This window comes from Epargyreus clarus, unplaced genomic scaffold, assembly GCF_041222505.1.
Source record: "Epargyreus clarus isolate Ecla_fem2 unplaced genomic scaffold, WU_Ecla_fem_2.2 ptg000007l, whole genome shotgun sequence".
NCBI classification, from domain to species: Eukaryota; Metazoa; Arthropoda; class Insecta; order Lepidoptera; family Hesperiidae; genus Epargyreus; species Epargyreus clarus.
The window spans coordinates 3,709,564-3,728,512 of record NW_027332215.1 but is presented as its reverse complement, the minus strand read 5'-3'; the positions used below and the strand labels follow the sequence as shown (position 1 = coordinate 3,728,512).

The window sequence follows — 18,949 nt, the reverse complement described above, 5'->3', positions numbered from 1 at the left end:
CAAAATGATTCTCAAGTTACATTGCAAATGATCGATTGAAATTTATTCACATTGAATTAGGTATATGGCATACAATTCTTATTGTGTCCCTACAATATTTGTAGTACAATAAAACATTTGGAGAATATTAATTTAGAGAAAAAAACAATAAGGTTAAACATTGCTTTAGACAAAATGGATAATATAATATATGAATAAAGAAAATAATTATATAGGAGTTACTATATAGAAGGATGGATGAAAGATAGTAATGGAGATAATGCTTAAAGATTATGTCTATAGGTACTTGTAGGGTATAATATTAGGTGAGTATTGGATGGATGAAATTGAAGTGTCTATACACCATTGTAGGTCATTAATGGTATACGATGGGATTGTTTGCATGGGGAGACTGGGGCGAGTGTGCACATTGATATGGATACTGTTGTAAAAGTGCACGACATAACAAGCTTGAATTAGGTATGTATAGTGGACCTATGTTATTATGGATTTTAAAATGATTTAACTACATAAATACGTTTGAATTGTTACAGTACAAGAACGATAATGGTTAAGTTTGCTACTTGACAAAAGAATACCATTTTTGGACCGAGGTCACGAGTGTAAAAGTTGGAGTTTGAGGAAGTTGGAGGAAGGATTTTAGATTGAAGTCAGGAACGAGAAATTATGGGTTCGTTACCTGAATAAGGATATTGGATTGAGGTCAGGAACGAGAAAGGATGGGTTCGTTACCTGAATGAGGATATGCGTGCCATATGCGTTTTTTAAAAGGTACACTTTTTTATTGTGCTTATTCTAATAAAAAACTGAAATGTGGATATAACATCTTTATTGAACGTTTCGTTTAGACCGTTTAAAAACAGTCTTGAAAGTACCATTCTATAGCTATCGTTTATTTTAACATTTTTAACGTTAAAATGGCATTTTCTCCATTTTATAGAGATGATGACAAGGGTTCTAGCTATTCGACGAAACATCACGAAGCTAAAATAAAAATCTTAAATTCACTAAACGAACAGAAAGTCCCTAAACGTTCTTGTCTTCATTATGAGTATCGAAAACAACGTGAAAATGACCCGATTTCACGGCTGTGCATAAAAATCACATCAAATCACTATGAATACGATAGTTCTCTTTTTGCGGAAACACTGCAGTTTCGTTAAATCAATCAAAACTCAGTAAATTTTAAATCTCTAACCAACGTAGATTCTAAATACATAGATTCATCTGTATTGCTTTGGTTAGAGTTTGACTTCCATATATCTTTTTTTCTTCAACATTATGATAATTGTTTAATTTACAGGTACTTTTTCTTCCTTCTGTGTTTTTTTACTGGAGCTTAACTTCCGTATATCTTCTTCATTTTCTTTTCCTACAATTTTTTGTTTTTTCTTTGGCTTGCCAGATTTATCGTTATTTTCTGTACTCGTATGTTTTCGCTTTTCTTTATATTTCTTTTTTTAGTAGATCGCGCTTTGAATGTATTGGGGATCTTATTTTTCATATTTCGGGGGAACCTGGGATCGACCAGTTCTGGAAGTAGACATTATGTATAAAATGTGCACAATTTTTCCTCCATTTCGTTCGCCCAGAAATTATCGTCTTTGGGAATCAATTCTGTCTGTAAAGGCCGATCCTCTCCCGTCCAAATGCCAAGCAAACCTTTTGGTCTTTTGGTTATATGCAATTGTCCCTGTATTTGAAAATACCAAGCGTGCGTTTTGTTTATAACCATCTCTCCTTTATTAATTTTATAGAACGGTATTATCTTTTTCTCTACAGCTTCCCTGACATTTTTATTGTATGCGGTTATAGGGCATTTAATTTCGACAATAGTATCGGCCCCAATCAAGCAATCGGGTGTGGCTCCAAGAAATTGAATTACTTCGTCTACAAAAAGCCACCCTGTGGGCAATATTCAAAAATATTCAGAGTCCACTCGCAATTACAACAATATTTAATTATAATGAACTATTTACGAAGAGCTTGTACACTAATAAAAATATGTATATTCAGGTGTCTACTTACTAAAATAATAAAATCTAAATATTTACAAAGTTATTTGCACGCTAATAAACATATTTATATTTAAAACGTCCAAGCTTTGTACCAAATGCACTGTCTGAACTGTTTACTCTTTGACGCAAAGTGTAGAGAGCGGAGCGCGCTGACATGTGAGTGTGACACAACCTCCCCGTGCGAACGCTTGGGTAAGACTGGCCCACGCGGCTGAGACAGTCGCGGCGCAGTCCGCGAAAGAATAATATGGTGTTATTGATTTAATAGCACGTAAGTAGTCATTTTGCAAAACATTGAACTTAAATTTAATAAAGCAATAAATTGTCTATAATAATGTGAAAAAATCATTTAAATCGCTTCAGTCCTTTGGAAGCAGTAAGCAAATTCCTGCAAATATATAGACGATATAATAGATTTTTTTTCTTAAAAACCACCAAAAATAATGATAAAAAAAAAACTTAAAATTTAAAGTTTATTATATTATGCATATTAGGTATATTTTATTTTTTAATTTGATCAATCCGTCTAGTAGTAGTAGGCCTTTAAAGAGAGGTCTATGTCGTAGTTTGGCCTATCCTTTCGCCTTAAAGACCGGGCATAAAGATTGGTCCCAATCAAACAAACCTGAATTTGTTCTGCTCATTTTCATGAATTCAGTATGGATGGATCATGGCCATATAGAAGATTATTTTTAGTATAAAAAATCAAATAATATATAACATAATTATCAAATATGGTATCTCTGAGTTGTCGTGGTCATTTCGGCGGATTTTTTCATGTGTTACGTGATTACGAGTACGCCAACGCAACATCGACGCATCTCAATCTAATAGCGATATCTTTACAACTTTGTATAAGGTATTGATGTATCCATGTTTTGTATCAGTAAATTAAATTTATATAAAAAAAACCTTAATCACTGTAAGGTTTTTTATTTCCAATGTGTAATTAGAGAGATTTTTCTATTTTCTACCACAATTTTGTACAAAATAAGATAACATTAAAAAAAACATTTTCTTATTTTTTAACCATTTACTCGTATATGTAACGTCCTAGAAAAATAAATCTAGACGATCGATTTCTCGAAAATCGATCTTCTATCGATCATTTCTGAAATGTTGCTTAACTTTTCCTTCTTTTTAATTTTTTTCGAATTTTCGATTTCAAAATCGATTTTTATAGAAGAATCTATATGACTTTTGAATCGATTTTCTATTTGACGGAGAATTCTATATCCATCATCTCTAAAACCTTCTTGATAAGTGTCAGTCGATCGGAAAAAAGTGGCACGCTTGGTTTTCATACAAATAAAGGTACATGTGTCATCTATTTAGATATAGGTCTGTGCACGGGCCTCTCATATGCCGCGTCTGCGTTTGCAATATGGGGGGGAGGTTGGTAGGGTTTATTCGGGTCTCGAGGGTACCCTCTTTGCCCGGGCAAATTCTCAAGGGAGTGAATAAACTGAGAATGAATGAACTAGTGAATAACTACTACTTCTATGTGTACAGCTCGCACGGTTAAAGACGTAAAAAGAACGCCGTACCGGTGATGCCTTTGACGACCTACTGCCACTTCTATAATAATATTCATCCATCAGCCTTTTGAGGTCCACTGCTGGACATAGGCCTCCCCTAATTGGCGCCACTCCAACCGGTCCCGTGCCCTTTGAATCCAGCGGTTTTCCGCCGTCTTCTTCAGGTCGTCCGTCCACCTGGTCGGGGGGCGGCCTGAACTCCTTTTGCCTACGCGTGGTCGCCACTCGAGGACCTTTCTTCCCCATCGGTTATCGGTGCTCCGAGCGATGTGGCCGGCCCATTGCCACTTCAGCTTGCTAATTTTGAGAGCTATGTCGGTAAGCTTAGTTCGTCTACGGATTTCATCATTGCGAATCATGTCTTGTAGCGAAATACCAAGCATAGCTCTCTCGCTCTTTCTAGTTTTGGTGAAAATACCGCGGAAATAGGTGACTTTACCTTATTATAAAAATAACACATCATGAATATAACACAAAATAATTAATTAAAACAATACTATAATTAAATAATTTGAATATATTGCTAACAATCGGCCATCCTGAATTTTTGCCTGACCTCATTCAATAGAAATAACAGTACAAAATACTCGTATACGCAATACGCAATTTTAATTTTTAACAAGTAAAATGCGACCAAAAATAATGCAACCAATACACTACTATTTTATCCAAAACCCGAGTTAATTAATAAAAACATACAAATACGTGTATAAATAAATTATTATTATTGCTGACGGAATTATTTTGAGGATACATCAGACTTAATTCGTCATGCTAGTAATATATTCTTACCGGTAATTATATGAGGTAATATCTAATTCGGCCATGCTTAATGATTGAATGAGCTCATTCAATCATTAAGCGCCTGGGGCTTTTCACCTCGGATTAGAGTTATAGTGAATGTGAATAGTGAATAGTGAATATTAATTTATGATCGATGTGGGATATTGTTCTTTAAACTGTAAATTGCAATGTTTACCCAAAATTTTTTTGTGCACTTCATTTATTCATTGTTTAAAAAAATATTATAAAAAAATATGTTTGACCATATATTTTCACTTAAAACAGTAATCTTTTTTATTTATATGTTAAATCTTACCCGAGTAGACATATAGGAACATTTTTCAAAGATACCTGTGTATAAAAATAGCAGTACCTAGGGATCTCGAACAGGTAGAAAAACGTGGAGGCGAGAGCGACAGCTGCTATGTACAATAGAATTTCTCGGCTAGTTTAGTTGCAAGTAACACGTGTTCTGTGAATATTGTGCTTCTATAACAGTGAAAATGTGGTTTATTAGTGAAAAATTCTTGTATATTTTTGTACTGGAAGGTGTATTAAAGACGACGTTTTTATATTGAACTATGACAAATTATTTTGTATTGCTTAATTTGGTAAGTGATTGAAAACTACAGTTCATTATTGAATTAATTAAATAATAAATAAATCGAAATTTAAAGATCAGTTTCAATAAAAAATATATATGATAATAATGAATCAAATACAATTAATTAATTATTAATTGTTTTTTATTAGATTTCGAACAATGGATAAACCAACGGCTAGCAGCATGGCTGATGAAAATAGCTACATAATATGTATACACCTGGGTTCATCTTCCGAAACAAAGTCAAATTTAGGTGCAATTATAAAAATTAGTCGAGGAGTAACCTCTTTACAAGCTGCTTCAACCGAACGACAAAATGGATTGTTACCTCACCTACAAACTGAATTTGTTTATGCTCATTAAAGTAAGTAAAATTAAATAAAGCTCGGCGTAGGCAGATTTCATACATCAAAACTCCAACTTTAAATGAATCCATCACGAATTTTATAGCTGTCCAGAAATCTGCTTATTATCGAGATATCCATAAAAGGATTTCTGATATACTTAACCGACTTACAAAAACACTCAGCAAAGTATCATTCGGATTGTTATACTTTGCTGAAAAATTCAATTCACCTCAGTAATGTTGAAAAGAAAATTAATCCGAGAATTTCGATTGTAGGTGCAGCAATGGAGTATATACAAGTACATAGAAGAGAATGATGATTGCCAATTTAGCATGCAAGAGTTGAAAAACGTCATCACTACAGAGCATATCCCGGATGAAAAAACTATTAAAAAACGACTAATAGAACGCTTTCACGATATTATCATTTCACCGAAATTTGGGCCCAATACAATTATGTTTTAAAAAAATTAACCAAGATGTAACCGTGTGGATGCCGATGAAGTGGTTTATACTGCAGTGTAGCATGTTTACAGTGCAGCATAAATAGTTGTTCCAATACTTCACCTATTATACAGATAGATGAAGTAGAAGAAAATATTTGATGTAGACAACAATGTAATATATTTAAATAAACAGATTTTGTACTAATATTTTTTTTCTTTTCATTAGTCATAATTAATTACCTATTTTTTTTTAAATGTACACAATAGAGTACGTTTCGTTTATAATTAAACTGGCCGAGAAATTCTATTATACATAGCAGCTTTCGCTCCGCTCCCCCCTCCACGTTTTTCTACCTGTTCGAAATCCCTAGGTACTGCTATTTTTATACACAGGTATCTTAGAAAAATGTTCCTATATGTCTACTCAGGTAAGATTTAACAAATTAAAAAAATAAAATACTGTTTAAAGTGACAATATATGGTCAAACATTATTTTTTTATAATATTTTTTTTAAACAATAAAAAATTGGAGTGCACAAAAAAAATTTGGGTAAACATTGCAATTTACAGTTTAAAAAACAATATCCCACATCGATCATATTAATTCATTCACTATAACTCTAATCCGAGGTTTTACGGTTTAGAATGCTCCAGGCACTCCACTATGTACCCATTTTAAAATATAATCTTATTTATAATATTAGAAAATAAAACAGCTAAGTTAATCCAAAATAGATAATTACAAACCGACAAACCAATTACACTCATTACACCACACATTATTTACATTAACAAACAGGAAATACGCGATTATTTTTAATTGACCTTTCAATTCCTTCAGATTACAATATCTGAGCTAAAGAAATAGAAAAGTCAAGTAAATGTCATACATTTAACAGTGAAATACATAGATTTTGAAAATGCCTGTTATACTAATAACAATAGGAACAACAGGAAAAGTAGTCAAAAGTTTACATACGAACATTACAATAGACTATACTACAGATTGTACGGGGATAGCCTCCATTCAATCCGAAGCAATTGTGTTGAGGATGTAGCAATGCCGCGTACACGTACAATCTGCGGCCCCGCAGTAGGCGCCTCATGGCGCACGGCACAGAGCGCAGCGGCCCCGCAGTAGGCGCCTCATGGCGCACGGCACAGAGCGTAGCGGCCCCGCAGTTGGTGCCTCATGGCGCACGGCACAGAGCGCAGGGGCCCCGCAGTAGGCGCCTCATGGCGCACGGTACAGAGCGCAGCGGCCCCACAGTTGGCGCCTCATGGCGCACGGCACAGAGCGCAGCGGCCCAGCGGCATTGAAATTGTCATTTTCATCTGTTTTAGTGATTGAAAAATATTAAAAATGTAGTTTTTAGATTCATATACGAATGAAACTATATTTCTCCGCACTTTTTCTTCGATTTCGTGTTTTTGTATCACTTAACTGCACAGGTCGGCATTGTTCCGCGTAGATTGATACCTTAGGATTTAAATATATTACTGTGCCATAAACTACCTTATACCCTTAGATAATTTGAACATAGTTAAAACACATACGGTGTTCAACTTATAATACAAATGGTTCTTGTATTATAAGAATTTTAACTACAAACTATATACATAATACCTAATCATAATATTATTATTATTATTAACACTAACACTAAACAATACTACACATTATGATGATGATTACATTCATTATGTCATCATCTTCTTCTTCTTCTTTTTTACTTACAAAAAAAGAAGAAGAGCGCCTGGTAATAGGTCAATGCATCGGTTGTTCAGAAGACATGTTATCTCATCTATTTTCCCTAGGCCCGAAAAAACGAGAAAGAAGAAACGGCGGTGACAGACAAATTTTTAGCTCTATTTCTCTTTTTTACTAACTAAAAAAGAAGAAGAGCGCTTTGTAATAGGTGAATGCTTCGGTTGTTCAGAAGACATGTTATCTCATCTATTTTCCCTAGGCCCGAAGAAACAAGAAAGAAGAAACGGCGGTCACAGACCAACATTGAGCTCTCTTCTTCTTTTTTACTTACAAAAAAAGAAGAAGAGCGCCTGGTTATAGGTCAATGCATCGGTTGTTCAGAAGACATGTTATCTCATCTATTTTCCCTGGCCCGAAGAAACAAGAAAGAAGAAACGGCGGCGACAGACCAACATTGAGCTCTCTTCTTCTTTTTTACTTACAAAAAAAGAAGAAGAGCGCCTGGTTATAGGTCAATGCATCGGTTGTTCAGAAGACATGTTATCTCATCTATTTTCCCTAGGCCCGAAGGAACAAGTGTTAGCAATATATTCAAATTATTTAATTATATGTAGTATTGTTTTAATTAATTATTTTGTGTTATATTCATGATGTGTTATTTTTATAATAATAAGTGCCCATGCCGGTGCCTAGGGAAAATAGATGAGATAACATGTCTTCTGAACAACCGATGCATTGACCTATTACCAAGCGCTCTTCTTCTTTTTTATTTAGTAAAAAAGAGGAAGAGAGCTCAATATTGGTCTGTCGCCGCCGTTTCTTCTTTCTTGTTTCTTCGGGCCTAGGGAAAATAGATGATATAACATGTTCTGAACAACCGATGCATTGACCTATTACCAAGCGCTCTTCTTCTTTTTTATTCAGTAAAAAAGAGGAAGAGAGCTCAATATTAGTCTGTCGCCGCCGTTTCTTCTTTCTTGTTTCTTCGGGCCTAGGGAAAATGGATGAGATAACATGTCTTCTGAACAACCGATGCATTGACCTATTACCAAGCGCTCTTCTTCTTTTTTATTTAGTATAAAAGAGGAAGAGAGCTCAATATTGGTCTGTCGCCGCCGTTTCGTTTTTCTTGTTTCTTCGGGCCTAGGGAAAATAGATGAAATAACATGTCTTTTAATTAGTAAAAAAGAAAACAAGGGCTCAATATTGGTCTGTCGCCGCCGTTTCTTCTTTCTTGTTTCTTCGGGCCTAGGGAAAATAGATGAGATAACATGTCTTCTGAACAACCGATGCATTGACCTATTACCAAGCGCTCTTCTTCTTTTTTATTTAGTAAAAAAGAGGAAGAGAGCTCAATATTGGTCTGTCGCCGCCGTTTCTTCTTTCTTGTTTCTTCGGGCCTAGGGAAAATGGATGAGATAACATGTCTTCTGAACAACCGATGCATTGACCTATTACCAAGCGCTCTTCTTCTTTTTTATTTAGTAAAAAAGAAGAAGACGGCTCAATATTGGTCTGTCGCCGCCGTGTCTTCTTTCTTGTTTCTTCGGGCCTAGGGAAAATGGATGAGATAACATGTCTTCTGAACAACCGATGCATTGACCTATTACCAAGCGCTCTTCTTCTTTTTTATTTAGTAAAAAAGAGGAAGAGAGCTCAATATTGGTCTGTCGCAGCCGTTTCTTCTTTCTTGTTTCTTCGGAACTAGGGAAAATAGATGAGATAACATGTCTTCTGAACAACCGATGCATTGACCTATTACCAAGCGCTCTTCTTCTTTTTTATTTAGTAAAAAAGAGGAAGAGAGCTCAATATTGGTCTGTCGCCGCCGTTTCTTCTTTCTTGTTTCTTCGGGCCTAGGGAAAATAGATGAGATAACATGTTCTGAACAACCGATGCATTGACCTATTACCAAGCGCTCTTCTTCTTTTTTATTTAGTAAAAAAGAGGAAGAGAGCTCAATATTAGTCTGTCGCCGCCGTTTCTTCTTTCTTGTTTCTTCGGGCCTAGGGAAAATGGATGAGATAACATGTCTTCTGAACAACCGATGCATTGGCCTATTACCAAACGCTCTTCTTCTTTTTTATTTAGTAAAAAAGAAGAACACAGCTCAATATTGGTCTGTCGCCGCCGTGTCTTCTTTCTTGTTTCTTCGGGCCTAGGGAAAATGGATGAGATAACATGTCTTCTGAACAACCGATGCATTGACCTATTACCAAGCGCTCTTCTTCTTGTTTATTTAGTAAAAAAGAGGAAGAGAGCTCAATATTGATCTGTCGCAGCCGTTTCTTCTTTCTTGTTTCTTCGGAAGTAGGGAAAATAGATGAGATAACATGTCTTCTGAACAACCGATGCATTGACCTATTACCAAGCGCTCTTCTTCTTTTTATTTAGTATAAATAATAGTTTAAAAAAACTAAAAAAATACACTTTTTATAGAAAATCCAACTAAAAAATAGAAAATATATATTTTTTTTAATTTGAATTAAGAATAGTGTAAATAAGATAAAAATTTTTTTTTGTGTAAAAAAAGCGTGGGGTGCATGGTGTCAATAGTTATAAATATTTTATTGATAGATATTGAGTAGAAGGATTATCATTTTGATAATAATTTAAAAAGCACCCCACGCTTTTTTTACAATAAAAATATTTTTATATTATTTACGTAGCGTATTATTAAGTTTATCTTTCGAATCAGCATCAGCACAGGTCAGGTCGGGTCGGGTCGGGTCGGGTCGGGTCGGGTCAGGTCAGGTCAGGTTAGGTTAGGTTAGGTGATCGGCGCACCTGATAGATTCCTTTATTGGTCTTAACGCAGACCTTCCGGGTCTCAGGAAAACAAAAATCGCTGATCCTGATTATCCTAGTAAGGATAACGGGTCAGAATGTTTAAAATATTGAATTGTCATCGGTCCTTAATAAGTATGCCAAATTTCGAGTTAATCCGACGTTTTGAAGGGGGTTAAAATCATGTTCAAAGATTCCGTTACATACTAACATACTAACATACCAACATACATACGTCTCAAGCTAATAAAAGCGTATTAATAAAAGACATGTTATCTCATCTATTTTCCCCAGGCCCGAAGAAACAAGAAAGAAGATACGGCGGCGACAGACCACTATTGAGCTGTCTTCTTCTTTTTTACTAAATAAAAAAGAAGAAGAGCGCTTGGTAATAGGTCAATGCATCGGTTGTTCAGAAGACATGTTATCTCATCTATTTTCCCCAGGACCGAAGAAACAAGAAAGAAGAAACGGCGGCGACAGACCAATATTGAGCTCTCTTCCTCTTTTTTACTAAATAAAAAAGAAGAAGAGCGCTTGGTAATAGGTCAATGCATCGGTTGTTCAGAAGACATGTTATCTCATCTATTTTCCCTAGTTCCGAAGAAACAAGAAAGAAGAAACGGCTGCGACAGACCAATATTGAGCTCTCTTCTTCTTTTTTACTAAATAAAAGACATGTTATTTTATCTATTTTCCCTAGGCCCGAAGAAACAAGAAAGAAGAAACGGCGGCGACAGACCAATATTGAGCTCTCTTCTTATTTTTTACTAAATAAAAGACATGTTATCTCATCTATTTTCCCTAGTTCCGTGGAAACAAGAAAGAAGAAACGGCGGCGACAGACTAACATTGAGCTCTCTTCTTCTTTTTTACTAAAAAAATAAATAATAGTTAAAAAAAACTAAAAAAATACACTTTTTATAGAAAATCCAACTAAAAAATAGAAAATATATTTTTTTAAATTTGAATTAAGAATAGTGTAAATAAGATAAAAATATTTTTTTGTGTAAAAAAAGCGTGGGGTGCATGATGTCAATGGTTATAAATATTTTATTGATAGATATTGAGTAGAAGGATTATCATTTTGATAATAATTTAAAAAGCACCCCACGCTTTTTTTACAATAAAAATATTTTTATATTATTTACACTATTCTTAATTCAAATTAAAAAAAAAATATTTTGTATTTTTAAGTTGGATTTTCTATAAAAAGTGTTTTTTTTTTAGTTTTTTTTAACTATTATTTATTTTTCATTTTTTAGTGATTAATTTAGCGATTATTTTAACGATTATTACGTAGCGTATTATTAAGTTTATCTTTCGAATCAGCATCAGCACAGGTCAGGTCGGGTCGGGTCGGGTCGGGTCGGGTCAGGTCAGGTCAGGTCAGGTCAGGTCAGGTCAGGTTAGGTTAGGTTAGGTGATCGGCGCACCTGATAGATTCCTTTATTGATCTTAACGCAGACCTTCCGGGTCTCAGGAAAACAAAAATCGCTGATCCTGATTATCCTAGTAAGGATAACGGGTCAGAATGTTTAAAATATTGAATTGTCATCGGTCCTTAATAAGTATGCCAAATTTCGAGTTAATCCGACGTTTTGAAGGGGGTTAAAATCATGTTCAAAGATTCCGTTACATACTAACATACTAACATACCAACATACATACGTCTCAAGCTAATAAAAGCGTATTAATAAAAGAGGAAGAGAGCTCAATATTTGTCTGTCGCCGCCGTTTCGTTTTTCTTGTTTCTTCGGAAGTAGGGAAAATAGATGATATAACATGTCTTCTGAACAACCGATGCATTGACCTATTACCAAGCGCTCTTCTTCTTTTTATTTAGTATAAAAGAGGAAGAGAGCTCAATATTGGTCTGTCGCCGCCGTTTCGTTTTTCTTGTTTCTTCGGGCCTAGGGAAAATAGATGAAATAACATGTCTTTTAATTAGTAAAAAAGAAAAAAAGAGCTCAATATTGGTCTGTCGCCGCCGTGTCTTCTTTCTTGTTTCTTCGGGCCTAGGGAAAATGGATGAGATAACATGTCTTCTGAACAACCGATGCATTGACCTATTACCAAGCGCTCTTCTTCTTTTTTATTTAGTAAAAAAGAGGAAGAGAGCTCAATATTGGTCTGTCGCCGCCGTTTCTTCTTTCTTGTTTCTTCGGTCCTGGGGAAAATAGATGATATAACATGTCTTTTATTTAGTAAAAAAGAAGAAGAGAGCTCAATATTGGTCTGTCGCCGCCGTTTCTTCTTTCTTGTTTCTTCGGGCCTAGGGAAAATAGATGAGATAACATGTCTTCTGAACAACCGATGCATTGACCTATTACCAAGCGCTCTTCTTCTTTTTTATTTAGTAAAAAAGAGGAAGAGAGCTCAATATTGGTCTGTCGCCGCCGTTTCTTCTTTCTTGTTTCTTCAGGCCTAGGGAAAATGGATGAGATAACATGTCTTCTGAACAACCGATGCATTGACCTATTACCAAGCGCTCTTCTTCTTTTTTATTTAGTAAAAAAGAAGAAGACAGCTCAATATTGATCTGTCGCCGCCGTTTCTTCTTTCTTTTTTCTTCGGGCCTAGGGAACATAGATGAAATAACATGTCTTTTATTTAGCAAAAAAGGAGGAAGAGAGCTCAATATTAGTCTGTCGCCGCCGTTTCTTCTTTCTTGTTTCTTCTGGCCTAGGGAAAATAGATGAGATAACATGTCTTCTGGACAATCGATGCATTGACCTATTACCAAGCGCTCTTCTTCTTTTTTGTTTTGTAAAAAAGAGGAAGAGAGCTCAATATTGGTCTGTCGCCGCCGTTTCTTCTTTCTTGTTTCTTCGGGCCTGGGGAAATAAATGAGATAACATGTCTTTTATTAATACGCTTTTATTAGCTTGAGACGTATGTATGTTGGTATGTTAGTATGTTAGTATGTAACGGAATCTTTGAACATGATTTTAACCCCCTTCAAAACGTCGGATTAACTCGAAATTTGGCATACTTATTAAGGACCGATGACAATTCAATATTTTAAACATTCTGACCCGTTATCCTTACTAGGATAATCAGGATCAGCGATTTTTGTTTTCCTGAGACCTGGAAGGTCTGCGTTAAGACCAATAAAGGAATCTATCAGGCGCGCCGATCACCTAACCTAACCTAACCTGACCTGACCTGACCTGACCCGACCCGACCCGACCCGACCCGACCTGACCTGTGCTGATGCTGATTCGAAAGATAAACTTAATAATACGCTACGTAATAATCGTTAAAATAATCGCTAAAATAATCACTAAAAAATGAAAAATAAATAATAGTTAAAAAAAACTAAAAAAAAAAACACTTTTTATAGAAAATCCAACTAAAAAATACAAAATATATTTTTTTTAATTTGAATTAAGAATAGTGTAAATAATATAAAAATATTTTTATTGTAAAAAAAGCGTGGGGTGCTTTTTAATTTATTATCAAAATGATAATCCTTCTACTCAGTATCTATCAATAAAATATTTATAACTATTGACACCATGCACCCCACGCTTTTTTACACAAAAAAATATTTTTATCTTATTTACACTATTCTTAATTCAAATTAAAAAAAAAATATATTTTCTATTTTTTAGTTGGATTTTCTATAAAAAGTGTATTTTTTTAGTTTTTTTAAACTATTATTTATTTTTCATTTTTTTAAACATTTTTTTTATAAATGCGTATTTTTAAGTTTTTTTTAACTATTATTTATTTTTTTAGTAAATAGAAGAAGAGAGCTCAATGTTAGTCTGTCGCCGCCGTTTCTTCTTTCTTGTTTCCACGGAACTAGGGAAAATAGATGAGATAACATGTCTTTTATTTAGTAAAAAATAAGAAGAGAGCTCAATATCGGTCTGTCGCCGCCGTTTCTTCTTTCTTGTTTCTTCGGGCCTAGGGAAAATAGATAAAATAACATGTCTTTTATTTAGTAAAAAAGAAGAAGAGAGCTCAATATTGGTCTGTCGCAGCCGTTTCTTCTTTCTTGTTTCTTCGGGCCTAGGGAAAATGGATGAGATAACATGTCTTCTGAACAACCGATGCATTGACCTATTACCAAGCGCTCTTCTTCTTTTTTGTTTTGTAAAAAAGAGGAAGAGAGCTCAATATTGGTCTGTCGCCGCCGTTTCTTCTTTCTTGTTTCTTCGGGCCTGGGGAAATAAATGAGATAACATGTCTTCGGAACAACCGATGCATTAACCTAGTACCAAGCGCTCTTCTTCTTTTTTATTTAGTAAAAAAGAAGAAGACAGCTCAATATTGGTCTGTCGCCGCCGTGTCTTCTTTCTTGTTTCTTCGGGCCTAGGGAAAATAGATGAAATAACATGTCTTTTAATTAGTAAAAAAGAGCTCAATATTGGTCTGTCGCCGCCGTTTCTTCTTTCTTGTTTCTTCGGGCCTAGGGAAAATAGATGAGATAACATGTCTTCTGAACAACCGATGCATTGACCTATTACCAAGCGCTCTTCTTCTTTTTTATTTAGTAAAAAAGAGGAAGGGAGCTCAATATTGGTCTGTCGCCGCCGTTTCTTCTTTCTTGTTTCTTCGGGCCTAGGGAAAATAGATGAGATAACATGTTCTGAACAACCGATGCGTTGACCTATTACCAAGCGCTCTTCTTCTTTTTTATTTAGTAAAAAAGAGGAAGAGAGCTCAATATTGGTCTGTCGCCGCCGTTTCTTCTTTCTTGTTTCTTCGGGCCTAGGGAAAATGGATGAGATAACATGTCTTCTGAACAACCGATGCATTGACCTATTACCAAGCGCTCTTCTTCTTTTTTATTTAGTAAAATAATAAATGCACTTTGTTTATTCATATTTAAAACACTTTGTACACAAATTATTTGTACCATAAATCATAATGGCGTTTTGATTTTGTGCTGTCAAGTCTGTCAGTTGTAATTGTACGTTTAAAAATAACAAACACTCTTTTACGTTATTTTATCAATCCAGAATTCAACATAGCTTATGTTGATAAAACATATTATTTGGATAATATGGTAATATAATTTTGAATTTTATAATGGGAATATAAAATATACTTCAAGCAATTTTAAGATTTCTGCACGGATTATAAAAAAATGTGTATTACTGCCATCTGTGTTCAAGTTGACGAATTAAGGTTATCAAATAAAATAATAAGGAATGTAAAATAATACTTTATTCAATTATATCCATATTTTTCTATTGACAGTCAACAACTCGGTTGCCTGGAGACTTGATAGTTGGATATCAAGTCTCCAGGCAACCGAGTTGTTGAAAGGTGTTACTTATTTTCGTTACGGAATTTCTCGATTCGGTCGCCGCGCTCAAAGCCCGCGATAAAAGCTATGCAATAGCTTAAAAGAAGAAGACAGCTCAATATTGGTCTGTCGCCGCCGTTTCTTCTTTCTTGTTTCTTCGGGCCTAGGGAAAATAGATGAAATAACATGTCTTTTTTTTAGTAAAAAAGAAGAAGAGAGCTCAATATTGGTGTGTCGCAGCCGTTTCTTCTTTTTTGTTTCTTCGGAACTAGGGAAAATAGATGAGATAACATGTCTTCTGAACAACCGATGCATTGACCTATTACCAAGCGCTCTTCTTCTTTTTTATTTAGTAAAAAAGAGGAAGAGAGCTCAATATGGGTCTGTCGCCGCCGTTTCTTCTTTCTTGTTTCTTCGGTCCTGGGGAAAATAGATGAGATAACATGTCTTTTATTTAGTAAAAAAGAAGAAGAGAGCTCAATATTGGTCTGTCGCCGCCGTTTCTTCTTTCTTGTTTCTTCGGGCCTAGGGAAAATAGATGAGATAACATGTCTTCTGAACAACCGATGCATTGACCTATTACCAAGCGCTCTTCTTCTTTTTTATTTAGTAAAAAAGAGGAAGAGAGCTCAATATTGGTCTGTCGCCGCCGTTTCTTCTTTCTTGTTTCTTCAGGCCTAGGGAAAATGGATGAGATAACATGTCTTCTGAACAACCGATGCATTGACCTATTACCAAGCGCTCTTCTTCTTTTTTATTCAGTAAAAAAGAAGAAGACAGCTCAATATTGGTCTGTCGCCGCCGTTTCTTCTTTCTTTTTTCTTCGGGCCTAGGGAACATAGATGAAATAACATGTCTTTTATTTAGCAAAAAAGGAGGAAGAGAGCTCAATATTAGTCTGTCGCCGCCGTTTCTTCTTTCTTGTTTCTTCTGGCCTAGGGAAAATAGATGAGATAACTTGTCTTCTGGACAATCGATGCATTGACCTATTACCAAGCGCTCTTCTTCTTTTTTGTTTTGTAAAAAAGAGGAAGAGAGCTCAATATTGGTCTCTCGCCGCCGTATCTTCTTTCTTGTTTCTTCGGGCCTGGGGAAAATAGATGAGATAACATGTCTTTTATTAATACGCTTTTATTAGCTTGAGACGTATGTATGTTGGTATGTTAGTATGTTAGTATGTAACGGAATCTTTGAACATGATTTTAACCCCCTTCAAAACGTCGGATTAACTCGAAATTTGGCATACTTATTAAGGACCGATGACAATTCAATATTTTAAACATTCTGACCCGTTATCCTTACTAGGATAATCAGGATCAGCGATTTTTGTTTTCCTGAGACCCGGAAGGTCTGCGTTAAGACCAATAAAGGAATCTATCAGGTGCGCCGATCACCTAACCTAACCTAACCTGACCTGACCTGACCTGACCTGACCCGACCCGACCCGACCCGACCCGACCTGACCTGTGCTGATGCTGATTCGAAAGATAAACTTAATAATACGCTACGTAATAATCGTTAAAATAATCGCTAAAATAATCACTAAAAAATGAAAAATAAATAATAGTTAAAAAAAAGTAAAAAAAAAAACACTTTTTATAGAAAATCCAACTAAAAAATACAAAATATTTTTTTTTATTTGAATTAAGAATAGTGTAAATAATATAAAAATATTTTTATTGTAAAAAAAGCGTGGGGTGCTTTTTAAATTATTATCAAAATGATAATCCTTTTACTCAATATCTATCAATAAAATATTTATAACTATTGACATCATGCACCCCACGCTTTTTTTACACAAAAAAATATTTTTATCTTATTTACTCTATTCTTAATTCAAATTAAAAAAATATATTTTCTATTTTTTAGTTGGATTTTCTATAAAAAGTGTATTTTTTTAGTTTTTTTAAACTATTATTTATTTTTCATTTTTTTAAACATTTTTTTTATAAATGCGTATTTTTAAGTTTTTTTTAACTATTATTTATATTTTTAATAAATAGAAGAAGAGAGCTCAATGTTAGTCTGTCGCCGCCGTTTCTTCTTTCTTGTTTCCACGGAACTAGGGAAAATGGATGAGATAACATGTCTTTTATTTAGTAAAAAATAAGAAGAGAGCTCAATATCGGTCTGTCGCCGCCGTTTCTTCTTTCTTGTTTCTTCGGGCCTAGGGAAAATAGATAAAATAACATGTCTTTTATTTAGTAAAAAAGAAGAAGAGAGCTCAATATTAGTCTGTCGCAGCCGTTTCTTCTTTCTTGTTTCTTCGGGCCTAGGGAAAATGGATGAGATAACATGTCTTCTGAACAACCGATGCATTGACCTATTACCAAGCGCTCTTCTTCTTTTTTATTTAGTAAAAAAGAGGAAGAGAGCTCAATATTGGTCTGTCGCCGCCGTTTCTTCTTTCTTGTTTCTTCTGGCCTAGGGAAAATAGATGAGATAACATGTCTTTTATTTAGTAAAAAAGGAGGAAGAGAGCTCAATATTAGTCTGTCGCCGCCGTTTCTTTTTCTTGTTTCTTCTGGCCTAGGGAAAATAGATGAGATAACATGTCTTCTGAACAACCGATGCATTGACCTATTACCAAGCGCTCTTCTTCTTTTTTATTTTGTAAAAAAGAGGAAGAGAGCTCAATATTGGTCTGTCGCCGCCGTATCTTCTTTCTTGTTTCTTCGGGCCTGGGGAAAATAGATGAGATAACATGTCTTTTATTAATACGCTTTTATTAGCTTGAGACGTATGTATGTTGGTATGTTAGTATGTTAGTATGTAACGGAATCTTTGAACATGATTTTAACCCCCTTCAAAACGTCGGATTAACTCGAAATTTGGCATACTTATTAAGGACCGATGACAATTCAATATTTTAAGCATTCTGACCCGTTATCCTTACTAGGATAATCAGGATCAGCGATTTTTGTTTTCCTGAGACCCGGAAGGTCTGCGTTAAGACCAATAAAGGAATCTATCAGGTGCGCCGATCACCTAACCTAACCTAACCTGACCTGACCTGACCTGACCCGACCCGACCCGACCCGACCCGACCCGACCCGACCCGACCTGACCTGTGCTGATGCTGATTCGAAAGATAAACTTAATAATACGCTACGTAATAAGCGTTAAAATAATCGCTAAAATAATCACTAAAAAATGAAAAATAAATAATAGTTAAAAAAAACTAAAAAAAAACACTTTTTATAGAAAATCCAACTAAAAAATACAAAATATATTTTTTTTAATTTGAATTAAGAATAGTGTAAATAATATAAAAATATTTTTATTGTAAAAAAAGCGTGGGGTGCTTTTTAATTTATTATCAAAATGATAATCCTTCTACTCAATATCTATCAATAAAATATTTATAACTATTGACACCATGCACCCCACGCTTTTTTTACACAAAAAAATATTTTTATCTTATTTACACTATTCTTAATTCAAATAAAAAAA

General features: G+C 34.7%; 1 long non-coding RNA gene across 1 annotated transcript; it reads left to right on the top strand.

The window, feature by feature from the left end:
* The first annotated feature begins 4,767 nt into the window (after positions 1 to 4,767).
* On the top strand, positions 4,768 to 5,940 carry LOC140743086 (uncharacterized). The gene is made up of 3 exons (XR_012102371.1): positions 4,768 to 4,950; positions 5,093 to 5,307; positions 5,566 to 5,940. It is a non-coding gene; the product is annotated as an uncharacterized LOC140743086 (long non-coding RNA).
* Positions 5,941 to 18,949: the final 13,009 nt, after the last annotated feature.